Genomic DNA, 27,375 nt, shown 5'->3' on the forward strand with positions numbered 1-27,375 from the left:
AGAGGATTCCTGTGATATCAGGAGTTAAGGAGTTACCCCATTTTCCTTCCCGCCTTTAGCTCATGCAGTAAAACCTGCCAGGCCGGTCACCTTCTTTTATCTCTTGGGTAAATGAGTTCATTGGCCAACCAAACTCTAACTGCACATCTTCCTATGTCCTCATCAATTGCTGTTTGCAATCAATAATGGGGAGAGACTGATATAAGAATAAACAGTGATGGTTTATTGAGACATAGGGCAGAGCACCAGATCATACGTGTTCACGCAGAAACCTCCAGAACTAGACTAACAGTTCCCGTTGCCTGCGCTGTACAGTGATCCATTAGTGCTGTCACATGATCAGTATACTTTTTTTTTATTCATTCATGTATTGTGGGCTTCACTGGCTGGGCCAGCATTTATTGCCCATCCTTAGTTGCCCTTGAGAAGGTGGTGATGAGCTGCTTTCTTGAACAGCTGTAGTCCATGTGGTGTAGATACACCCACAGTACTGTTAGGAAGGGGGTCCCAGGATTTTGACCCAGTAACAATGAAGGAAATGTGTTATATTTCCAAGTCAGGATGGTGAGTGACTTGGAGGGGAACTTCCAGGTGGTGATGTTTCCATCTATCTGCTGGCCTTTTCCTTCTAGTCGGTAGTGGTTGTGGGTTGTGAGGTGCTGTCGAAGGAGCCTTGGTGAATTCCTGCAGTGCACCTTGTAAATAGTATACACTGCTGCTACTATGCATCGGTGGTGGAGGGAGTGAATGTTTGTGGATGTGGTGCCAATCAAGTAGGCTGCTTTGTCCTGGATGGTGTCAAGCTTCTTGAGTGTTGGGGGAGCTGCACTCATCCTGGAAAATAGGGTATATTCTATCACACTCCTGAATTGTGCCTTGTAGATGGAAGACAGGCTGTGGGGAGTCAGGAGGTGGGTTATTCGCCACAGGACTCTGAGCCTCTGACTTGCTCATGTAGCCACAGTATTTATATGGTTAGTCCAGTTCAATTTCTGGTAAATGGTAACCTCCAGGATGCTGATAGTGGGGAATTCAGTGATGGTAATGCCATTGAGTATCAGGGGACAATGGTTAGGTTCTCTCATGTTGGAGATGGTCATTGCCTTGCACTATTGTGGCGCAAATGTTACTTGGCACTTGTCAGCCCAAGCCTGGATATTGTCCAGGCCATGCTGCATTTGGACATGGATTGATTCAGTATCTGAGGAGTCGTGAATAGTGCTGAACATTGTGCAATCATCAACGAACATCCCCACTTCTGACCTTATGATGGAAGGAAGGTCATTGACGAAGCAGCTGAAGATGGTTGGGCCGAGGACATTACCCTGAGGAACTCCTGCAGTGATGTCCTGGAGCTGAGATGACTAACATCCAACAACCACAACCGCATCTTCCTTTGTGCTTGGTATGCCTCCAACCAGTGGAGAGTTCCCCCTGATTTCCATTGACTTCAATTTTGCTAGGGTCCCGGATGATGCACTCGGTCAAAAGTGGCCTTGAAGTTAAAGGCAGTCACTCTCACCTCACCTCAAGAGTTCAACTCTTTTGTACATGTTTGAACCAAGGCTGTAATGAGGTCAGGAACTGAGTGACCCTGGCAGAACCCAAACTGGACGTCATTGAGCAGGTTATTGCTGAGCAAGTGCCGCTTGATAGCATTGTTGATGACCCCTTCCATTACTTTACTGATGATGGAGAATAGACTGATGGGGCGGTAATAGGCTGGGTTGGATTTGTCCTGCTTTTGTGTACAGGACATACTTGGGCAATTTTCCACATAGCTGGGTAGATGCCAGTGTTGTAGCTGTACCTGAACAGCTTGGCTGGATGCACGGCAAGTCCTGGAGCACAAGTCTTCAGTACTATTTCTGGAATATTGTCAGGGCCCACAGCCTTTGCAGTATCCAGTGCCTTCAGCCATTTCTTGATTTCATGTGGAGTGAAACGAATTGGCTGAAGACTGGCTTCTGTGATGCTGGGGACCTCCGGATGAGGCTGAGATTGATCATCCATTCAGCACTTCTGGCTGGAGATTGTAGCAAATGCTTCAGCCTTATTTTTTGCAATGATGAGTTGGGCTCCTCCTTTATTAAGGATGGGGATATTTGTGGAGCGTCTTCCTCCAGTGAGTTGTTTACTAGTCCACCCTCAATCACGACTGGATGCGACAGGACTGCAGAGCTTATATCTGATCCATTGGTTGTGGATGGCTTAGCTCTGTCTATCACTTGCTGCTTGTGCTGTTTGGCATGCAAGTAGTTCTGTATTATAGCTTTACCAGGTTGACACCTCATTTTTAGGTATGCCTGGTGCTGCTCCTGGCATGCCTTCCTGCACTCTTCATTGAACCAAGTTGATCTGCTGGCTTGATGGTAATGGTAGAATGTGAGATATGCTGGGCCAAGAGGTTACAAATTGTGTTTGAGTACAATCCTGTTGCTGCTGATGGCCCACAGTGCCTCATGGATGCCCAGTCTTGAGTTACTGAATCTGTTCGAAGTCTATGCCATTAGCATGGTGGTAGTGTCATCCAACACGATGGAGGGTATCCTCAATGTGAAAGTGTGACTTTGTCTCCATTAGGACAATGTGATGGTCACTCCTACTGAAACTATCATGGACAGATACATCTGCGGCAGGTAGGTTGGTCAGGATGCAGTCAAGTTTTTCCCTCTTGTTTGTTCTTCACCACCTGCCACAGACCCAGTCTAGCAGTAATGTTCTTTAGGACTCGACCAGCTCAGTCATTAGTGATGCTATCAAGCCACTCTTAGTGATGGACATTGAATTCCCCCACCCAGGGTACATTTTGTGGCCTTGCCACCCTCAGTGCTCCCTCAAAATGGTGTTCAACATGGAGAAGCGCTGACTCATCAGCTGAGGGAGGGTGGTACATGATAATTAGCAGGAGGTTTCCTTGCCCATGTTTGACCTGATGCCATGAGACTTCATGGGGGCCGGGGTCGATGTTGAGGACTCCCAGGGCAACTCCCTCCCGACTGTATACCACTGTGCCGCAGCCTCTGCTGAGTCTGTCCTGTCGGTGGGACAGGACGTACCCAGGCGTGGTGATGGTGGTGTCTGAGACATTACCTGTAAGATATGATTCTGTGAAGATGACAATGTCAGGCTGTTGCTGGAGGACTTTGCAGGGTTGATAGGGCTGATATTGTCGTTTTCTTTTCCGGTGCCTAGGTTGATGCCGGATGGCTGTCCAGTTTATTCCTTTTTTGTGACTTTGTAGCGGTTTGTTACAATTAAGTAACTTGCTAGGCCATTTCAGAGGACATTTAAGAGTCAACCACATCTTGTGGGTCTGAAGTCACATGTAGGCCAGACCAGGTAAGGATGACATATTTCCTTCCCTAAAGGACATTAGTGAACCAGATGGGTTTTGACAAAAATCGACAATGGTTTCATGGTCATCATTAGACTTTTAATTCCAGATTTTAATTAAATTCAAATTCCACCATCCGCTGTGGCGGGCTTTGAATCCAGATCCCCAGAGCATTACCCTTGGTCTTTGGATTACTAGCCCAGCAACAATATCACTACGCCATCACCCCCACCCATTTTCTTAAAGGGTCAGGGTGCCTCACCTTACCACACTTTCCTTCTGCATCCCCCAATCGCATGTATTATAGTAGTGGAGGCAGGATGAGGCCCTTAAGTGGGCATCAATTGGCTACATAAGGGCTTCAATAAGCCAGAGAGCAGGTGGGCTGCCTGATACCTTATCTGCTCACCACAATTTCGGGTTGGGCATGAAGGCGGTGGGTTGGCTATCCACTTTATTTTACGTCCTCCCCTTCTTTCAAATATGCCAGTGGTGAGCTGCAAAATTCACCCCATCGATCCTCATGTGATGAATACTAAGCATGGTGAAGCTTAATTCAATCCTTGCGTATAGCACCCATAGCAATGTAGTTCTCTCTTCACAGCCTTCTGAAATGGTCTGGCAAGCCACTCAGTTCTATCAAACCACAATTCACTCTATTCACTACAAAATATTACAAGAAGAAATAAAACCACACAAATAAACATAACTGGACTGGCCACATAAATAGTGCAGCAGTACCTGGACAATCCTAAAGCTTGGACAGAGTTGTAGCAAGTAACATTCACACCACATGAGTGTTTTACTTACATCTGCAATCTCATTAGGTATTTTGTATTAGTCAAACAATACCAAGACTATTATAAGCTTGATGTTGCTGTCCAATTTACTTCTTAATAACAAAAACGCCCAAAAGTCTCACAAATATTCTTACCACAAAATCTGGGACACCTAGTCTGAATAAATGACACCATTCCTGCACCCGACCTGTGCAGATGCTTGCCATAGTTCAACTGTAAAACTCATCTCTGAGTCAGAAAGTTGCGGCTTCAAGTTGTGTAGTCTGTAACCTCGGCTGATAGGTTAATCCTTTAAGGACGGGTAACTGCACTGTTTGGAGGTGCAGTTTTTCAGGTGAGACATTAAACCGAGACCTCATCTGTCCTCTCAGATGGATGTAAATGATTCTAAGATTCTGTGACGCTGTTTGAAGAAGAGTAGTGAAGTTTTCTCAGTTCTTCTGGGCAATATTTATCCCTCAACCAACATCAACAAATTAGTGATCTGGTCATTATGTCTGTGATCCCACTGTTTGGGGTTTTTTGTTGTGTGCAAATTACGCTCCATTTTCAACATTATAGCAGTGACTGCAATAAATAAAATGTGCTTTATTGGTTGTAAAGTCCTTGGGGCATCCTGAGGTCATGAAAGGCACTATGCAAATGCAAGGTTTCTCTTTTCTTTTTTAAATTTACAAATTCCTATATAGCTGCCCTGCTAGGAGAAGTAGCAGGTGTAATCTAAGCTCCCCAAGCAGAAGATAAAGACTCGTCCCAAGTTTGGGGACAGGTTGATTTGAATATGCAGTGTGGGTACACTGTGCCAGTGAGTGCACTTCGGCAGTATCATCCCCACCTTTTCGTCCAAAACAAAGTGGTTTACAGCCACTCCAATAGGCTTCTCCCAATACCCTTCTGAAGCCAAATAAAAAAAGTGAACAGAAAATCTGTTCCTGAAGGAATATGCATTTACTTTTCCAAGGTTCCAAACCCCTCTGGCATCAATTACTTTTCTCAAAAGACCTTCTAGAGCAGACTTGTCCAGCATGTGGCCCGTGAAGCCTCCCCCTATGTGGCCCCCAGGAGTAGTCGGTAAGTGGTGTGGAAGGTTCTGACAGAAACTGCTCCTCCAATCACAGGCCAATTTTCTCCCACATTTGCTGCTGATAGACTCACTCATGAGCCTATCAGCAGCAAATGTGGGAGAGAAGAAATCTGTGATTGGAGGAGGAACAATACTGGCAGGGGTATTGCAGGAGGAGAGAGAGAGAGAGATGATGCTGGTCAGGCTGGAGAGGAGGCTGGATGCTGTGCCATGCAATATTGGGCCGGGTGATGGCGGAGGCTGGCTGACTGCTGGGCTGGAAGAGGCTGGGGTGACGGTGTAGATGGGTGGGTTGGCAGGGGTGGGGAGGCTGGCAGTGGTAGTGGGGGCTCGTGGTGATGGTGAAGAGACTCATTGTCAGAGGGTGTGGGAGAGAGAGAGAGAGAGACAGAGAGAGAGAAAGAGTGGGAGAGGGAGAGAGACAGTGAGTGCATGTGGAAGAGAGAGAGTGGGTGAGTGTGGGGGAGAGAGAGAGAGAGAGAGAGAGAGAGTGAGTGAGCGTGGGAGAGAGAGCGAAAGAGTGAGTGAGTGTGTGCATGTCTGGCTCGCTCACAGTCTCAGGATTCCCATTCATCCTCACCCCCACACGCTAACAAACAATCACACCCACTCACACACTAGGTGAGGATGAATGAGTGAGCATCAAGAGATTGGGAGTGAGCAAGACTAACAGACTCTGTCCATTTAATGGTGATATTTATTAATTACTCTTTTTTAATTATGAATTTATTGTTTTGACATTGCTTTACTTTTGCTCAGCAAATTGTTTCTTTTCTTCATACCTCAATATTATTTTGAAATTCATGTATAATATTGTGCTGAAACTTATCCTTCTGAAATGTGTTCATTGTTCTCTTGAGTGAGAAACAAATGGAAATGTGGTCCCCCAAGTGGAAAGTTTGGAGAAGCCAACTCTAAGGCCTTCCAAAAGGCCTCAGTATTACTCGAGGCAACTGTCAGCTAACATGGAATCTGTGGCAATCCCTTAAGGCTGTAAAGGTTGGTATTTTCAGAGTTCTCCAGGCACTTCCTCAGACAGGCTGCATTAGCACAGAGAATGTAGGTGGAAAATCTGATTTTCCCATCTCCCATACCAGAAAAATGAACATGCCAAAAAAAAAACATTTTGTGTGGAACTAGGTTCTGCCCATTTTGCAAGCCTAAACTGGAGATTCTCTGCTTTCCACTCTGGACCTGGTAGGAATTTCTGGGCCTGAGTGTTCAGCAATTCAAGTATTGATTTAACATTACTACTTATAACAAGAAAAACATTCTGGATAATTATATTATGAATTTAAAATTATACTTCTAATGGCAAAATAAAGTTCTGTCTCATAAATAATGTGATTTTAAACTTTGAGTTTGCCTAAATTTCACGCATTCTGAAAGGAGTTTAGTAATGCTGTCCTAGATGAAACATGTCTAACATCCAGCTTTCCACATAGTTTTTTACATACCAGAAAACAGCTGCAAGATTTATCTGCATTTAGACTGTACCCCAATTGCGATTAACTTCTTACTGGACTAATAACTAATTCCCTGACAAACCCTTCCCAATGTCAGAAATTGTAAGAAAGAATAGACTTCCAATTATAACGGCTGCTTTGCCAGTGAGAGCTTAATTCAAATGATAAAGTCATGGTCCAATGCAAGTCTGACCAAGGGCTGCACAGTTTTGTGTCCACCAGAGAAAGATGGCAGCAGGCAGCCTAGGTGAATTTAAAAAAATAAATTTTCAAGATTTCTTTTGGACCAGGAAGAGCAGGAGGCTGTGGGTTTCCCTTGTGAGGGGTTTCCCCCGCCACCCCTGGCCCAGTATCCTCACTGTGTATGCACCAGACTCCACATCCCCATTTACATTGCCAGGATCCCAGGCAGGGGCTTCTCACCCCAATATAACCCACTCCCGTCTGCTGGCATTCATGTCATTCCCACTGCTTGTGTGTGGGTGCTACCATCAACAGATGCAAATAAGCCTTGGAGGTTAAAATCTCCGAGACTTCACACTCCAGAGGAGCTGATGGCTCCCATGTTACTCTCACCCCGCATACAGGTTTCCTGTCCTGAGTTTCAATCAACCCCATTGACCTTGAGATGATCCTAATGGAGACATCATTTACAGCAGGAGAATAAAATACTGCAATCTGCATTAATTATTCAATGTTTTGATTGTGGTCAGCTGTCCCTTGATTCGAGAATGATGTTACTCAGAGTTGTTGGATTCTGCCACTGGCCTCCTTCTAACGAAACAGGCTGATTTTCAACTTAAAGAATTTTTGGCTAATGGGCAGGATGTTCCCATGAAGCAATGGAATCTGGAGTGAAGGATTTGTTTCCTTTTCATTCCTTCTCTGCCACTGCTCTGCCTCATCATTAAGGCGTTTGGACTCAAAGTGTGATGCAATTTGTTGGGCAAGTTGTTGCCATTTTGAACGATTGGTAGCAAGCTCCTCCCAGCCATTAATGTCAATGCTGCCACGCTCCACAGAGAACCTCAGAGTGTCTTTGAAGTGTTTTCTTTGCCCTCATCTGGAACATTGGCCAGTTGAGAAAACAGGACCTGGTGGGGACATGCTTTTTGGCCATCCTGACACAGTGTCCAGTCCATTATAGTTGATTCCTCAAGAGTTGTGCCTGAATGCTTGTGGACCTGGCCTCAAGCAGTACACTAGCCTTTGTTTGATGGTCCTTCCACTGAATCCAGAGGATGTGGTGGAGGCATTGCTGATGGAAGCTCTCTAGTGCCTTTATGTGTCGCTGACACACAGCCCGGGTCTCGCTGCAGCACCGGAATGTGGTAATGACAACCTCTCTGTACACTAGGACTTTTGTTGACTGGCAGAGGTCTTTGTTGTCAAACACTCACTACCAGAGTTTGTAGAAGGCTGAGCTGGCACAGCTGATCTGATGTTTGATCTCCTCATCAATAGTGGCCTTTTGAGAGAGCTAGCTGGCAATGTGTGGGAAGTGCTCAACATATTCCAGAGTCACTCCTTCAACATATATTGGAGTGGAATATTTGACTGACTAGATGTGGGGTGGGTTTTGTTTTGGCAACTTTCAAGAACAGACAAGTCTCTCATATACAGAATTGAAGAAGTCAAGAGCGGCCTGCAAACTTGGTACAGAGTGTGCAACAACACTGCAGTCATCTGCAACTGTATGTCTATGGTGGTCAGTTTAGTTCTGGCATGAAGCAACTGAGGTGAAAGAGATTTCCATCCAGGCAGCATTTGATACTCACACTAGAGGGAAGTTGATCTTTGATGAGGTGAATAGCCACTGTCAGGTAGATTGCAAACAGTATGAGGACTATCACACAGCCTTGCTTGACCCCAGTCTGGATTTTGAAGATGATTGTTTCAGATCTCCTGCTCAAGACAGCTCCAGTCATATCATCATGAAGCTGTTTCACGGTTGTGAAGAACTTTCTTGGGAATCCAAATCTTTGGAGCACAATCCATCGAGTCTTGCAATTTACTGAGTCAGATGCTTTGGTTAGGTTGCTGAATGCAATGAAGAGTTCCTAATGTTGTTCTTGCCATTTTTCTATGAATTTTGTGGCAACTAAAACCATGTCAAAGGTTCCCCTGGAAGGTCTAAAGCAACACTGTGTCCCTGGGAGGATTTCCTCAACCACAAGAAGTAGGCAATTCAGGAGAATGTGTGCCAGGATTTTCCCTGCTATGGACAAGAGGGAAATACCTCAACAGCTTCCACAGTATGATTTACCTCCCTTCTTGAAGATAGTTACAATTGTCACATTCCTGAAGTTGGGGAGAATTCTTTTATCTCTCAAATCCATAGGATGAATTCATGGAGCCTTGATTTGGGTAAAAACCCACCAGCTTTGAAGATCTCAGTTGGAAAATGGATTTTGTCCATTTGACTTTGGTCTGCAGATGGCCCTGGTGACTTCAAAAAAGACTTTGTATGTCATGACGGTCAGCATAGTGTTGAATCGCTCAGGCTTTCTCTTCCCACCAGATGTCCTTTATCTTCCAAATTTATGCTTGAGCATCAGCCTTGAGCTGTTGGGATGCTGCCACCTTGATCTGCAACCTTGGGTTGTTCTGCCAGGCAATGAAATCTGCTTGTTTTTGTTCCAGGGGGGTCACATATTTCAGAGCAACAATCAACGTGCGGGTACAATGATTCTCCAAATTGATCTGTCTGCCCTATTTAAGACCATGATGATTCCATGGCTATTGGTGTCACTCAAAACTTTACAATAAGGTCAAATAAAAATGCAAAACACTAAAAGCATGTAGCAGATCAGTCAGCATCCGCAAAAGAAAGGTAAGGTCAGTATTTCAGGCATGACACTTGAAATATCGCCTGTCTTTCAGATATTGATTTACAGATTTCCTGACTTTTATTTTTAATTGCTATTTCTTTAATCTGTCCATATAATAAGCTTATTTTGTAGTTTGATCTACCGATATCAATTATTACCTTTTTGCAGTACTGTTTCCAACTAGTGAAGGCTCCCTTCACCATGTGAAAATATAGTATTACATATTTCTATTTCTACAGAATGTTAAGTGTCACCTGTGCATTTTTTACAGGCACCATCAGTGCTGACTTATGATGCCCTGCTTCCTGCACTGCTTTGTTTTTTTGTAGAATACTGCTATTACGAGATAGTTCAGTCCATTAAGCTCCTGATTATCAGAGATTGGCACTCTAAGTTGCTCTCTCACAAGGAGAACACACAGCTGTCAACATCCATTTTCCAATTTTTGTGAGATGTTCCAGTAATTAGACAGTTGGCATAGCTATTGCAGACAAAGGTGCTAACATGGCGCATAGTGCATAATACCCTGGAGAAGCAAAATAATCTGTGACCAAGATCATTGAAAGTGTTCATAAGAGTTCTGAACATTTCTATTATCTAGTGAAAGCCAGAAAACAGCTGAGACAGCTGCAAAAATTAATCAGAAGTGTCAGACTCCCTTCCCCCACCAAATACACAGCATGTAACAACAAATGAGCTCTATACATTTCATGTTGGGGTCCAAAAGTGAATATTTTTTTAAGTTGAAAGCCTGGCAAAGGAATTCTTGCCTTTGGCACTCCAGGGGGAGGAATACTACTATGCTGATCTAGCCGCTAAATGTTTGGCTCACTAATTGAAAGGAAGTGGATCATGAGAAAAAAAATTGAGTACAAACCAATTCCTTTTTTTGAATGTGGGTACTATATTAGCCTGTTTCCAATCTATTATAACTCCCCAGTGTCCACGGACTCCATGATAAGATTTGGACTGCCTTACAAATTTCCTCACCTGTCTCTGTTAGCACTCTTGATATAAATACCATCTAACCCAATATTTGTTTAAGCTCTTTCAGCTTGTCTACAATTTCCATCAAATTTATATAAAAGTCCTGAATTTTATTTTGGTACACCTTTGGGAGAAAGTCATGTTATTTATGATTTGCTTTGTAATTCTAATTTTCTCAACTCTTCTTTGATAATCCCCTTATTATTGCAGTACTGAAAGAAGTTTTAACTGTTATATATTTCCTATATATTTAGTTTTAGGTCTTTCTCTGCTTTTCTGTTCAATCTATTCATTTGTTTCTGCATGATCTTATATTTTATCCTAGTTCTTTCCCCTTCTTCCTTGCAGGAACTGCAGAAGTAATTTGTTTCATTGTTAACTTGCTAAGCCATTTAGGGTCACACAATTACATAATTCCAAAGTATTTACAGCACATTACAGGTCATTAGGCCAACAGGTCCATGCCAATGTCTCTGTTCTACATGGACCTCCTCCCAATTTTCTTCATCTAACCCCATCAGAATATTCTTATATTCCTTTCTTCCTCATGTGCCTATCTAGTTTCCCTTTAAATGCATAAGCTATTTCTAGGTAAAGAAGGTTCTCCTGAATTCTTTATTCAATTTATTAGTGAACATCGTATATTAATAGCCCCTAGTATTGGTCTCCCTGTATGTGGAAGCATCTTTCTCTCTACCCTCTCAAATGCTTCTACAATTTTGGAGACCTCTATTAAGCCACCCCTCATCCTTCTATTTTCTCAAGTAAAGAGCTCCAACCTGTTTAATCTTTCCTGATAAGAGTATCCGCTGAGTTCTGGTATCTTTCTAGCAAATCTGTTTTGCACTTTTTCCAAATTTTGAAATTTTATTTCCGATTCTCAAGTCAAAATTGTTTATGTAAATAGTGCACAGCAGTGGTCCCAGCAGCAATTTCTGTGGAACACCACTTCCCACCTTTTGCAAATCTGAGTAATTACTTTTAACCCCCTACATTCTGCTTTCTGGTTTGTAGCCAGTTTGCTATCCAAACTGCCACTTGTCTTCTCACTCCATATTTACTTGATTCTGGTTGGCTTGGTCACCTCCTTTGTCCCTTCTAATGCAACATTCTTGGCTGGCTCCCAGACCAACAACAGGAATACAGTGTTCTGGATCCTCTTGGGGCTGATGTGTGGTGCTTATTGTAATATGTCAGGAAGGAAGCTTCACCCATGATGTGCTCAAAAGTGTTGCTCACAAAGGAGTTCATGAATTCAATGGTCTTGGAGGAGATGCCAATGTCAGGATGAATCTACTTAACCAGTTTGTAGATGCAGATGGAGTGACTCACATCCTTGACTTCCTTTGTTTCCTGTCACTCTTAGATGGTGCTTTATTCAAGGTTTTCTTACTTCCCTTCTGGGAGCTGCTTTTTTCTCCATGGACATTTTCAAGCTGCATTTTGTGTCACACTTGTTAATCTGAATTTGCAGATTATAGATAGATTTGTCTTGTAAGCCTCGGTTTATTATTTTAAATGTATTCCATTTGTCATCTATCGAAACGTTGACAAACAATGTCCTCACAAGAACACAAGAAATAGGAGCAGGAATAAACAATATGGCTGTTGAGCCTACTCTGCAATTCAGTACAAGCATTGCAGACCCTGAATTTAAACTTCACTTTCCTACCCAGTCCCCATACCCCATGATTTCCTAAGAGACCAAAAATCTATTTATCACAACCTTAAATATATTCAATGATGGAGCATCCACAACTCTCCGGAGTAGAGAATTCCAAAGATTCACAACCCGCTGAGTGAATAAATTTCTCCTCATTTCAGTCCTAAATGATTGGCCTCTTATCCCGAGACTGTGCCTCTGTGTTCAAGATTCCCCAGCCAAAGAAATAACCTCTCAGTGTCTACCCTGTCAAGTCCCTTCAAAATTTTGTAGGTTTCAATGAGATCACCTCTCATTCTTCTAAATTCCAGAGAATATGTATCTAATTTATTCAGCCTTTCAGTGTAGCACACTTTCATAACCACGACCAATTAGTACCATCTCCTTCATTGTACCATCTCCAATGAAAAATATATTATTCCTTAAATATGGAGACCAAAACTGCGCGCAATATTCCAGGTGCGGTCTCATCAAAGCCCTGTACAACTGTAGCAAGACTTCTTTATTCCTGTACCCTCTTGGAATAATGGTCACTATGCCATTTGTCTTCCTAATTGCTTGCTGTACCTGCATGCTAAATTTCTGCGTTCCTTGTACAAGTATACCCAACTGTCTCTGAACATCAACGTTAACAGGTTTCACACCTTTCAAATAATATTCTGCATTTCTATTCTTACAATCGAAGTGAATAACCTTACACTTCCCCACATTATAGTCTATCTGCTATCTTGTTGCCTACTCAATTAACCTATCTATATCTCTTTGCAGCTTCTTTGTGTCCTCTTCACCGCTTAGCTTTCCACTTATCTTAGTACCATCAGCAACAATTAGCAACATTACTCTCTGTCTCTTCATCTATGTCATCAATATAGATTGTAAGCTGCTGAGGCCACAACACTAATCCTTGAGGCACTCCACTAGTCACAGCCTGCCAATTTGAAAATGCCCTGTTATGAACATACAAATTAGGAGCAGGAGTAGGCAACTTGGCCCTTCAAGCCTGCTCTGCCATTCAATAAGATCATGGCTGATGTGATTGTAACCTCCACTCCACATACCCACCTACACCTGATAACCTTTCACCTCCTTGTTTACCAAGATTCTGTTTAGTTCTGCCTTAAAAATATTCAAAGGCACTGCTTCCACTGCCTCTTAAGGAAGTAAGTTCCAAAGACTCAAGATCTTCTGAGAGACAGTATTTCTCCTAATCTCCGTCTTATATGAGCTACCCCATATTTCTAAACTGTGACCTCTAATTCTAGATTCTCCCACCAGAGGAAATATCCTTTCCACATTCACCCTGCCAAGACCCCTCAGGATCTTCAGTCAGGTCACCTCTTACTCTTCTAAACACCAATGGTTACAAGCCTAACAAGTCTAACCTTTCCTAATAAGACAACCCTTTCATTCTTTAGCCTAGTAAACCTTGTCTGAACTGTTTCTAATGCATTTACATCCTTCCTTAAATAAGGAGACCAATACTGTACACAGTGATCCAGATGTGGTCTCACCAGTGTCCTACTTTTGAAATCAATTCCCTTCACAAGAAATGTTAACATTCTGTTAGCTTTCCTAATTACCTGCTGTACCTGCATACTATCCTTTGTGATTCATGCACTAGGACACCCAGATATCTCTGAATCTCAGAGCTCTGCAATCTCTCACCATTTAGATAATATGCTTTTCTTTTAGTCTTCCTGCCAAAATGGACAGTTTCACATTTGCCACATTATACCCCATTTGCCAGGTATTTGCCTACTCACTTAACCTATCCACGTCACTAGCCTCCATGCATCCTCTTCGCAACTTATTTTCCTATCTATCTTTGTGTCATTAGCCTTCATTCTGCTTATCCCTAGTCTTTTCTTCTGGTCCATAACCAATCCTCTATCCATGTGCTGTAAGGGTGGCCAAATTGCTACTGTTGATGATAGAGTTGATCAGCAGACACTTCTTGGGTGGAAATATTAAGCTTATTTACAATATACTCAGCAGCAACTACACGTGTGCTTTCAACTCCAACTCTGGGCAAAATTTTGCCCTCAGGTGGTGGGCGGGCCCCACTGACTTGACAGCAGGAGGGCAGCCGACCCCCACCACTGAAACGGGGCTCGCCGCCATTTTAAGTGGGCGGCCAATTAAAACCCGCCCAGTGGCATCCCCGATGCTATGCTATGCGCTTCCTGTGTGGGGGTGGGTGGGGAGAGGGATTCCGCAACTGTCAAAGCGTGCTCTTTCGTACGTGTGCGCGAAAGAGCTCACTTCTCCCTGAGGCAAAGTCCTGTCTCAGGGAGAATACTGACAGTGTCAAAAACATTAAAAATAGAAATATTAAAAAATTATTAACATGTCCCCTTCATGTGACAATGTCACACAAGATGGGACATGTTAATAAAGAACACATAGACTTTATTAATTTTTCACAATACGTACATGAAACTTCATCCCGCCAGTGGATGAAGTTTCATCAATAATCTGGAGCCTGCTGGAGCTTCTGGCCTGCCCGCCAGCCTTACGCTTGGATAGGCAGGTCTTTAATTACTTAAACTAGCCTGTCAATGGCCTTAATTAGCCATTGACAGGTTGGCGGGCGGACAGCTGATTTCACTGACCGCCCGCCTTCTTAAAAATTTAAATGGCCCGGGGTGACATCAGGGATTCCTCCCGATGTCATCCTGCGTCATTTTCCCCTCAGCGACCAGGCCCTGTCGAGGGGAAAATCCTGGCTTCTATCTCTACACTGACTGTTGAAGTAGGCCATGCTACTCTCCTATTGGTTACTACAGATCATGTGATCTTCCTTAACAAGTAATATTCTTAAAGGTACATTACATACTAAACAAAACCATAGTTACTACATTCCTCCCCCTTAAACTGGGCTATACACATTATATTTACAAGTACATATTTTTCAAGACAACATAACATTTACACTGGGTAAGGAATTTACAAGTTCAATCTTTCAGGTGGTTTGCTGGTATGTGTGGAATGTCGCAGTTCCACAACTTCAGATTTTGTCAGGAACCTTCTTTTCTGGTGTTGCCTGAACATCAGGTACTTCGGTGGGCATCTGCAATTCTGTATCCTCAATTCTTACGGGGACATCAGACATGTCAGTCCTGGGTTGAGTATCTTTAACAGGAAGTGCACACCCGATCATGAACACTAGTGGAACCAAATCTTGGTGATTTGTCTCTCTCTTCCTTAAATGTTCCACATGTTGACAGATGATCCGGTATTTCCCCCACGTGTTAAGATAGAGGTCCATTCACTGCACATATTTCACCCAGTAACAATCTGAAGTTTTTCACGTATACCTGCTCTCCCACAGTAAATTTCCTCTCGCGACTATGCCAGTCGTGTCTAGTTTTCTGGCTTCCCTGACTCCATTCCACCTTCCCCTCTAAATTTGGCATTATTAAGCTTAATCTCATCCTGAGATGGCATTTCAACAACAGTTCTACAGGTGTGATACCTGTTGTTGTATGAGGGGTAGTCCTGTAATGAAAAAGAAAGCATGGTTGCCAAAGAATTGCCAGTTAGCTTTTTGATGCCTATCTTGAACGTTTGAACTGCCCTTTTGTCCAGTCCATTTGAGGAAGGGTGGTACGATGCAGTTTTTACATGAGTGATACTATTGAGGCTGATAAACCATTGAAACTCAGCACTCGTAAATGCAGTGCCATTATCCGAAATGACCACTTCTGATAACCCATGAATGGCAAAACTTTGACGTGGTTTCGCAATGGATCAACGATGTTGATGACTTCACCTCATGTATATCCAACCATTTTGAATGGGCATTGACAATGAGCAGAAACATTGTTCCCAGGAAAGGTCCAACGTAGTCAATGTGTAACCGCACCCAGGGTCTACGTGGCCACTTCCATGGGTGTAACGGAGCTGTCGCTGGCAACTTTTGCAGTTCCTGACATTGCACACAGTGCTTTACTAAACATTCTATTTTGCCATCCATGCCAGGCCACTATAGATAGCTGTGTACTATGGTCTTCATTCAGGAAATTCTGGGATGGGCACTGTGTAGTTCAATTAAATATGGCTCCCTTCCCTTTGGAGGAACTATCAGTCATACTCCCCACAATAAGTTGCCATCCTGGCTGGTTATTTCATGTCTTCTGTTGAAGTACGATTAATCAGATTCATTTAATCAGATACGGACTCCAGTGACCAATCATGCAGTGCTTGTTCTCGTAATTGGGATAGGACTGGGTCCCAATTTGTCCAGTCTCTGATCTATGGAGCACACACCAGTGAGGAATCTAAGAAATTTAGCAGTAAAACAAGTTCCTGTGGAACTGGGACGTGCTCATCATTTTCTGGTAAAGGCAAATGACTAAGAGTGTCGCGGTTTGCGATTTGATTGCCAGGCCGATGTACGAAAGTATATTTTATTGCTGCCAGAATTAAAGTCCATCATTGTATTCTTACTGAGGCTTTGGGTGGTACAGCCTTGTCCTTACTAAACAATCCCAGCAATGGTTTGTGATGAGAAACGATTGTAAAATGGTGGCCAAGTACAGACTGGTGAAATTTCTTGATGGCAAAGATGATGGACAGGCTTTTTTCTATCTGCAAGTATTCCTTTTCTGCTGTGGTGACCGTTCTTGATATGTAACCTATTGGCCGTTCCGTGCTGTTGTCCATCCGATGAGAGAGCACTGCTCCCACTTCGTAGGGAGATGTATCGCATTTCAGCACCAATTCTTTCTCTGATCGTAACTTTATTTTCATTCATTTATGGGATGTGGACTTTTCTGTCTGGGCCAGAATTTATTGCCCATCCCTAGTGGCCATTGAGAAGGTGGTGGTGAGCTGCCTTCTTGAACTGCTGCAGTCCATGTGGTGTAGGTACAAACACAGTGCTGTTAGGAAGGGAGTTCCAGGATTTTGACCCAGAGACAGTGAAGGAACAGCGATAAATTTCCAAGTCAGGATTTGAGTAACTAGGAGGGGAAATTCCAGGTGGCGGTGTTATCATCTATCTGCTGCCCTTGTCCTTCTACATTGTAGTGGTCGTGGGTTTGGAAGGTGTTGCTGAAGGGGTCTTGGTGAATTCCTGCAGTGCATCTTTTAGATGGTACACACTGCTGCTTCTGTGCGTCGGTGGTGGAGGGAGTGAATGTTTGTGGATGCGATGCCAATTAAGTGGGCTGCTTTGTCCTGCATGGTGTCAATCTTCATGAGTGTTATGGGAGCTGCACTCATTCAAGCAAGTGGGGAGTATTCCATCACACTCCTGACTTGTGCCTTGTAGATGGTGGACAGGCTTTGCGGGGGTCTGCAGGTGGATTGGACTTTGCAGGATTCCTAGCCTCTGACCTTCATTTGTAACCACAATATTTATATGGCTAGTCCAGTTCAATTTCTGGTTAATGGTAACGCCCAGGATGATTATAGTGGGAGATTCAGTGATGGTAATGCCATTGAATGTCAAGGGGTGATGGCTAGATTCTCTCTTTTTGAGATGGTCATTGCCTGACAATTGTATGGTGCAAATATTACTTGCCACTCCTCAGCCCCAGCCTGGATATTGTCCAGGTCTTGCTGCATTTGGACATGGACTGCTTCAGTATCTGAGGAGTTGCGAATGGTGCTGAACATTGTGCAATCATCAGCAAACATCCCCACCTCCGGCCTTATGATGGAAGGAAAGTCATTGATGAAGCAGCTGAAGATGACTGGGCCCAGGACACTACCCTGAGGAACTCCTGCAGTGATGTCCTGGAGCTGAGATGACTGACCTCCAACAACCACAACCATCTTCCTTTGTGCTAAGTATGAATCCAACCAGCGGAGAGTTTTCCCCCTTATTCCCATTGACTCCAGTTTTGCTAGGGCTCCTTCATGCCATACTCGGTCAAATGCAGCCTTGATGTCAAGGGCAGTCACTTTCACTCCACCTCAGGAGTTCAGCCCTTTTGTCCATGTTTGAAACAAAGCTGAGGTCAGGAACTGAGTGGCCCTGACGGAACCCAAACTGGGCATCAGTGGGCAGGTTATTGCTGAGCAATTGCTACTTGATAGCACTGTTGATGCCTCCTTCCACTACTTAACTGATGATGGAGAGTAGACTGATGGGGCAGTAATTGGCTGTGTTGGATTTGTCCTGCTTTTTGTGTACAGGGTATACCTGGGCAATTTTCCACATAGCCAGGTAGATGCCAGTGTTGTAGCTGGACTTGAACAGCTTGGCTAGGAATGCAGCAAGGCCTGGAGCAAAAGTCTTCAGTACTATTGCCGGAATATTGTCAGGGTCCATAGCCTTTGCAGTATCCAGTGCCTTCAGCCATTTCTAGATATCACGTGGAGTGAAATGAATTAGTTGAAGACTGGCATCTGTGTGGCTGTGGTCCTCCGGAGCAGGCTGAGATAGATCATCCATTCGACACTTCTGGCTGAAGATTGTAGCAAATGTTTCAGCCTTATCTTTTGCACTGATGTGCTGGGCTCCTATATCATTGACGATGGGGATATTTGTGGAGCCACCTCCTTGTTGTTTATTTGTCCACCACCATTCATGACTGAATGTGGCAGGATCCAGAGCTTAGATTAACCAGTTGGATGTGGGATTGCTTAGCTCTGTCTATCAGTTGCTGCTTATGCTGTTTGGCCCACAATCAGTCCTGTGTTATAGCTACACCAGGTTGACACCTCATTTTTAGGTATGCCTGGTACTGCTCCTGGCATGCCCTCCTGCACTCTTCATTGAACCAGGGTTGATCCCCCAGCTTGGTGGTAATGTTAGATTGGGGGATATGCCAGACCATGAGGTTATAGATTGTGTTCAAGTACAATTCTGCTGCTGCTACAGATGGCGCACAGTGCCTCATGGATGCCCAGTCTTGAATTGCTAATTCTGTTTGAAATCTATTCCATTTAGCACGGTAGTAGTGCCATACAACACGATAGAGGGTATCCTCAACGTGAAGGCGGGAATTAATCTCCACAACAACAATGAAGTGGTCACTCCTATTGTTACTGTAATGGACAGATGCATCTGAGGCAGACAGGTTGTGAGGATGAGGTCAAGTATGTTTTTTCCCCTCATTGGTTCCCTCACCACCTGCTGCAGTCCTTTAGGGCTCGGCCAATTCAATCAGTAGTGGTGCTACCAAGCCACGCTTGGTAATGGACATTGAAGTCCCCAAAGAGTACATTCTGTGCCCTTGCCACCCTCAGTGCTTCCTCCATGTGGCATTCAACATGGAGGAGCACTGATTCATCAGCTGAGAGCGATACGTGGTAATCAGCAGGAAGTTTACCTGCATATTTGACCTGATGCTATGAGACTTCGTGGGTTCCAGAGTCAATGTTGAGAACTCCCAGGGCAACTCCCTCCTGACTGTACATCACTGTGCTGCCACCTTAGATGGGTCTGTTCCACTGGTGGGACAGAACATATCCAGGAATGGTGATGGTGGTGTCTGGGACATTATCTTTAAGATATGATTCCGTGACGATGATTATGTCAGGCTGCTGCTTGACTAATCTGTGAGACAACTCTCCCAGATGTTAGTAAGGAGGACTTTGCAGGGTCTACAGGGCTGAGTTTGCCATTGTCGTTTCCAGTGCCAAGTTCAATGCCGGATGGTCTGTCCAGTTTCATTCCATTTTTGTAGAGTTTTGATGCAACTGAGTGGAGTGGCTTGCTAGGCCATTTCGGAGGGCATTTAAGAGTCAGCCACATTTTCATGGATCTGGAGTCACATGTAGGCCAGACCAGGTAAGGACAGCAGATTACCTTCCCCTAAAGTGGATTAGTGGACATTAGTGAACCAGATGGGTTTTTACAGCAATCAACAATGGTTTCATGGTCATCATTAGACTTTTGAATTCCAATTTTTTTTTTATTGAATTCAAATTCCACTATCTGCCATGGTAGGTTTCGAATCCGGGTCCCCAGAGCATTCCTCGGGTCTCTGGATTACTAGTCCAGCGACAATACTACTACACTGTTCCCTCCCTATCACCAATGCCACTGCATTAATAGATTGGACAAGTGCAACAATTATTTCAGCTTCATGTAAACTTCTTTATGGGGCACTTCCCAAGACCAACGTTGGTTCTTTTTGAGTAGAGAATGCAGGGGGCCAGCACTGGAGACAAATTGGGTAAGAACCGTCCATAATATTTGTTCATTCCTGGGAATGATTTGAACTTTGAAATGTTTGGCACAGGTCCTCTCTTATGGCTCTCACTCTCTCCTCAACCAGGCGGAGGCCCTGTGGATCTACCCAGTGACCCAAATAGATTACATTCCTCATTTGGAACGTGCACTTTTCTTTTTTTTAGATGTACTCCAGCTTGCAGGAAATGTTTCAAGACTTTAAGAAGTATTTAGATGAGCACTTGAAACACTACAGCATACAGGGCTACGGGCCAAGTGCTGGAAAATGGGATTAGAATAAATAGGTTCTTGATGGCTGGCATGGACATGATGGGCCGAAGGGCCTGTTTCTTTGCTGTATAACTCTATGGGGAGAATTTTCTCCCCATTGGGGGGGCTGGGTGGGGGCGGGGGCAGGAACGGGTGCGGGTGGGCACGCAGCTGACCACCACCCATGATTGGCAGCACGCCGCCATTTTATGTGGGCAGGCCAATTAAGGCCCACTCAGCGTGACACGCATCTGAGAGCGCTGAGTGCCCCCTGTGTGGGCGAGGGGAGTAGGCTGAGTCAGGGCTTGTGCTCTTTCACGTATCCGTGCGAAAGAGCTCAGAAATCTCCCTGAGGCACAGAGCTGACTCAGGGAGATTAGTTTGATTTTTCTTAATTTTTCTTTTTCTTCATTAAAATTTTTTAAGACATGTCCCCTCATGTGACAGTGTCAATAAAATGTTTCATTCAATTTATAAACACTTCATGAAACCTCATCCTGCCTGATTTTTGGAATGGATTGCCTGTTTAGTTTAAAACTGTCAGTTTGTAGTCTCCACAAATTCGGATGCTTTGGTCGGGTTTAAGGACAGGGACTATGGGCGCTGCCCTTTCTGAGACTGAACAGATTGTATAACACCCAGTTTTTCTAGGGTCTGTTTAGTTCAGAGTTGACTTTTTCTCGCAGTGCATATTGCACCAGTCTCACCTTCATGAAGCGAGAATTTGCTTCCGAATCCGTATGAATCTTGGCCTGCAGGCCCTGCATTTTCCCCAGTTCTTCTTGAAGACGGTGGCATACTTTCTAAGTAGCTCTGGTAACCCACTTGCTCTCAACTGGAAAATTTCAGCCCATTCTAACTTAATCTCCTTTAACCAATTTCACCACAGGTGGCTTGGCCCTTTACCTGCTACCACCATCAAGGGTAGCTTTGCCAATTGGCTTCCATAATGGACTGTTACTCGGCTTATACATTTTACTTGAATGTCTTCACCTGTATATGTTTTGAGCTTAGCAGCTGTTTCTTGTAAGCTTAATTGATGTTCTGCATTATTCAGATATCTGAAAGTGTGTTCCCCAATGACTGTAGTGGAAGCTCCTGTGTCAACTTCCATACTGACAGGTTTGCTATTTACTTTCACTGTGACAAATATTGGTTCTGTCTTTCCAACTTTCAAATTAAACAATGAGTAAATGTCTGAATTTGTTGTTTCAGGCTCTTCTACTTCATAGATTTCATTGGGCTTCTTCTTTTGTTTACAAGCCTGTTTGAATCTTTCCTTGCATTGCCTCATCATATGTCCATCTCTGTGACAATAGTAGCATTCAATTTTTTTAAACTGCCAATTCTTCAGCTAACTGCTTCTCACTTCTTGGCAAAGTGTAGCATTTTTGTGCCCTTTTCGGCTGGAGTTTCCTTCCCGAGGTGGAGGACGGTGCCATTTTTCACGCCCTGTATTGCTTTTGAATCTCACTGCACTTTCTATGGCCGCGCTATCTGTAGTGCCTTCTTGAAATCCAGAATCTCTTCGGACAATAATCTTTTCCGAATAGTGTCTTCTTTCACACCACACACTAAACGATCTCTGAACATGTCGTTTAGTGTTGTACCGAACTCACAGTATTCCATTAGCTGCTTCAAATTTTCCACGTAGCTTCAATTGTCTCTATTTCGCGAATTAAACCTGAACCTCTGCATTGTGACTGAGGACATTTATTGAAAATGACTCTTCTATAGGTCCACCAATTCTTCAAATCTGGGGCACTGGGTGCCATCAAACTTTGAATCAAACTCTAGGTTTTGCTCCTACAAGTACCCAAGAGGATCACTCGCCTATTCTCTTCCCTTGTAATCTTGTTCGCTTGAAAAAAGAACATGAGGCATTCTATGTAATGAGACTAATCATCTATGGCTGGTTCAAAAGGATCCATTCTCCCAAACTGTGGCATTTTGAAAGGCGATTACTTCTTAGATTCAAACAGAGCTTGCTACTTACAATCACTGGGTGAGGTACAGTGCTGATTTCTTTTTTAAGTTTTCTTCTGTCAAACCTGTTGTATCCTCATCACCATTTTATTGTAAGGGTGGCCGAGTTGCTGCTATTGATAGAGTTGATCTACAGACACTTATTTGGTGGAAACGTTAAATTTATTTACATCATACTCAACATCAACTACATGTGTGCTTTCAACTCCAGCTCTATCTCTACACTGCATGCTTGAGGTAGCCTGCACTACTCTCCTAGTGACAACTACAGATCATGTGATTTTCCTTAACAAGTATTATTTTTAAAGGTACATTACACACTAAACAAAACAATAATTACTACACCATGTTAATTTATTATTCTCCAATTTCATGAGCCCTTATCTTACCAATTAACCTTTTGTGAGGCACCTTATTGAATAATTTTTGCCAGGTATACTACGTCTACTGGTTCCACTTTATCTACTCTACCAGTTGCATCCCCAAAAAACTTCAATAAATTTGCCAACAGGATTGTCCTTTTGTAAAACCATGTTGACTTGTCCTAATAATACTATACTTCTCTAAGTATAAGACTTCCTTAATAATAAATTACAGCATTTTCCCAGTGACAGATGTGAGGCTATCTGACCTGTAGCTCTTTGTTTTCCCTCCCACCTTCCTTGAAAAGCAGTGTTACATTTGACAGCATCCAATCTGTGGGATCATTCCCAAATCTAGGGAATTTTGGAATCCACTATCTCTGCAGCTATCTCTTTTAGAAATCGCGGGTGTAAGCCATTGGGTGTCGAAGATTTGTTGGATTTTAGTCCTTCAGTTTCTCCAATACTTTTTCTCTGCTGATATAAATTACCTTTAATTTTCTCACTCTTATTAGCCCCTAGGTTGCCCTCTATTTCTGGTATGCAACTTGTGTCTTCTACTGTGAAGACAGACACAATAGGCTGGATTTTCATCCAGTCACAATGACTCAGGAGCCCTTTAAAAATGGCAGCTGGCACCCGATTCTGGGATTCCCCAGCCCATTCCTAGTGTTTTCAATTTTCGGTAGTACCCTTTAAGGGTGTGAGCTGCTTCCGGTCAAAATCCCACACCTTGCTCTTCGACCTGGCCAGCTCTATTGCTCTCCAATTTTCATGGAGTCAGGCCAGCTTTTCAAAGAGTCATGGTTCATAGCACCTCAGAAGTGTCATGAAGCCGTCTGCATGAGGGGGCATTTTAAAATAAAAAGAAAGTTCAAAATGTAATCCTCAAGCTTGCCATGCCAAGTTACGCCACCCCTCCCACCACACCCTATGCCCTCACAACCTGCCCATGCCAAGATATGTGTCCAAAACAACCTCTATTGCCTCTCATGTCTCTACGCTAATCTCAGCAAGCAACCTACCACCCCTTCCAAACGATCCTTATGGTCCCTCATGCCCCTTATGCCAAGCTGTACATCCCAACCAGCCCCATGGCCCCAGTGCCTTCTTTGCCAAGCTGTGGCACTTGCATACCAAAGCATATTATCTAAATGGTGAGAGATTGCAGAACTCTGATATGCAGAGGGATCTGGTATCCTGGTGCATGAATTGCAAAATGTTAGTATGCAGGTACAGCCAGTAATTAGGAAAGCTAATAGAACATTATTGTTTATTGCAAGGGGAATTGAGTGCAAGAGTAGTGAGGTTATGCTTCAGTTGTACAGGCATTGTTGACACCACGTCTGGAACACTGTGTACAATATTGGTCTCCTTATTTAAAAAAGGATGTAAATTGGAAGTAATTCAGAGAAGGTTTACTAGACTAATACCTGGAATGGGTGGGTTGGAAGGAAAGGATGAACACATTAGGCTTGTATCTGGTGGAGTTTAGAAGAGTAAGACCCATTTTACAGTGCATAGAACCAATATATCCTATACTGATAATAGGATGTGTAAAGAAATCTTTACAAGAAACATTTATTCATAAGTTTCTAATATGTTAAAAAAAGTCATTTTACGACAAGACAATTAAAGTGTCAATCATCCAAACCATTTACAGTTTCAATAGATGAAACTGCAAGCACTTGAAATCTCTTACCCTTGTGAAAATAAAGTTTGTGAAATGGGCAGCAGAGTTCAGAGAGTCAGAGCTGTCAATCAGGCAATGTTTTCTCTGGGGCTCAGGCCTTTTAGCACTCAAATGGATGTCTGGGATCTCAGCTAAGAGTACATAATAAGGCTTGGCTGGGAGCCCAGAAGTCCATTAGTTGGTTGAGGTGGTGGGGATAAGGTGGCATGGATGGGGCTTTGGGAGTATGGGTGGGAGATGACAGGGTGTGAGGCATGAGGGCAGGAGGGCTTTACTATTTTTTGTTTAACCATGATGAAGTCCCACAGGCCTATTAAACAGCTCGCTATGGCACCCAGCAGCCCACCTACTGGCCACCAGCCCCCACACAATGAAAATCCCATTCTTGCGGGCACTTTCTCCCGAGGGTGGGCCGAACAGAGTATTTTCCCTACTCCCTCTACCCACCTTGAGGATGAAAAGCCAGGCAAAGTATTTGCTCAATGCCTCTGCTATTTTCTAATTCACTTTGATAATTTGTCCTGGCTCTGCTTCTAAGGGACCAATATTTACCTTAGCTACTCTCTTTCTTTTTGCATACCTATAAAAGCTCTTACAATCTGTTTTTATATTTCTGGCTAGTTTATTCTCATGTTCTATGTTTTTCCTAATTTTATCAACCTTTTGGTAGCCATTTGCTACTTTCTAAAGCACTCCCATTCCTCAGATTTGCTACTGTTCCTTGTAACATTATAAGCGTCTTTTATCGTAACAGAATTCTTAACTTTTTGAGTGAGGCTCTGATGGATCTTCCTTGCTAGCTTTTTGTTTTCCAAAGGAATGTCTTTTTGTCGAATATTTTATATTGTTTCTTTAAATGTTCCCCACTGTTTATTTACTGTCATATCTTTTAGTCAGTTCACCCAATCAATCTCAGCCAGTTCTCCCTTCTTTGCTGTATAATTGGGTTTGTTTAAGTTTAAGATTCTTGCTTGTGATTGGGGAATGTCACTTCCAAACTTTACAAAGAATTCAATGGTATTATGATCACTATTTCTCAATGAATCTTTTACTATGATACTAAAATAACCCTGCCTTATTGCACAATACTCTGGGTGGAATTTTCCATTCTGACCAGTGGTGGGAATCTGGCAGGAAGGGGTACTAACTTTGGTGTGATGAGGAAAGTCAGTGCTAGGGGGTAATTAGTTTTGAATTTTGTTCTTCTGATTTTGATGGCGAGTTAAAGTTTGGCGAGTTTCCTGTTGATCTATGTCGGGAACCACATTTACATTAATTTGCATCTCATGAATGCTCATTAAAAAGCCAACAGGCCAGAATTACGTTCTCTCTCAAAATTAAGTGCATCACTAGTGGATTAGTAAAACCATTTCTTTCCCAACTGCACAGCAGTGGCATGCACCTGGCAAGATTCGCTTCAGCGATGACCTCAAGTTATGTAGATGTTGCTTTCACCTACCTTTTACAGCATTGTTGCAAAATTTCTGGTGCTTGTATCACAAGTTGCACCACGACTGGACAGGGGAGGCAGGCTAACAGGGGAAGGGTGGGGATAGTGTCCAGAGAAGGCGAAGGCGTTCTGGGAAAGGAGTGGTGTCTGAGGAAAGTGTGGGGAGTGTCTAGGGAAGGGGAAGAGTGTCTTAGAGGACATGATTGGTGGTGTCGATGGTAGGGTCTTAGCGGAAGATCTCAGGGTACTGGTGGTAGGAGGGAACAGTCACAGCCAGAGGAGGGAGTGGGATGGGGTAGGATGGCAGAGTCAGGGTAAGAGTCTGGTAGGGGAAGGTCTCATTGGGTGAGTCATAGAGGGGAACAAGACAGGTGGCTTGGATAGCGGGAGGGGGCAGGATCAGGGTGGGCATGAGTAAGGTAACGAGCATCAGTCCTGAGGGGAGGAAAGGCACGTGGAGGTGATTCATGAGAGGCTCCAGAGTAATAGGGGGAGGTTCAAGGGTGTCAGAATGGAGAGGCATGGTGACATTGGTTGGGTTTGTGGTAATGGGTGAAAGTTGGTGAGTGATAGGGGTAGGAGAATGTGGTGGAGTATTTCTGGAAAGTTACACGCACCATTTCCTCAAGGCTGTTCTTGACAACACATTTGCTCTGTATGTGTGAATCCACAAAGTGGGAGAAGGGCCTTTTCAGGTGGGTGGAGTTTGAGGTCAGCACAAGTGGCCAACTGAAAGGACTTCCTAATAATTGAGGGGCAACTGAATGTTTAAGATGCTCACTTGTGTTCTCTATGGTGAAGGCCGCATCACAGCAAGTTTGTTCCCAACTCAAGGGTCTCATAACGTCGAATGCCCCCAAGGGGCACAGCTGGCGGAGGCAGCCAACTCGTGACTCCAAACCTCCATTCTCCCAGGTGAATAGCCATGGCCAACAAGGGATTGTGCAAAACAAAAACAGAATTACCTGGAAAAACTCAGCAGGTCTGGCAGCATCGGCGGAGAAGAAAAGAGTTGACGTTTCGAGTCCTCATGACCCTTCGACAGAACTAGTTCTGTCGAAGGGTCATGAGGACTCGAAACGTCAACTCTTTTCTTCTCCGCCGATGCTGCCAGACCTGCTGAGTTTTTCCAGGTAATTCTGTTTTTGTTTTGGATTTCCAGCATCCGCAGTTTTTTTGTTTTTATCTAAGGGATTGTGCAGTTAGTCTTTTATGCTGCCAAGGCAATGGTCTTTCTAGCATTGTGGGGACATGTGGAAAAGTATCCGCGTGAGGCTTCTTGCACATGGCTCTCATCAACCTGGTCAAAGAGCAATAT

This window comes from Carcharodon carcharias, chromosome 1 (genome assembly GCF_017639515.1).
Source record: "Carcharodon carcharias isolate sCarCar2 chromosome 1, sCarCar2.pri, whole genome shotgun sequence".
NCBI classification, from domain to species: domain Eukaryota; kingdom Metazoa; phylum Chordata; class Chondrichthyes; order Lamniformes; family Lamnidae; genus Carcharodon; species Carcharodon carcharias.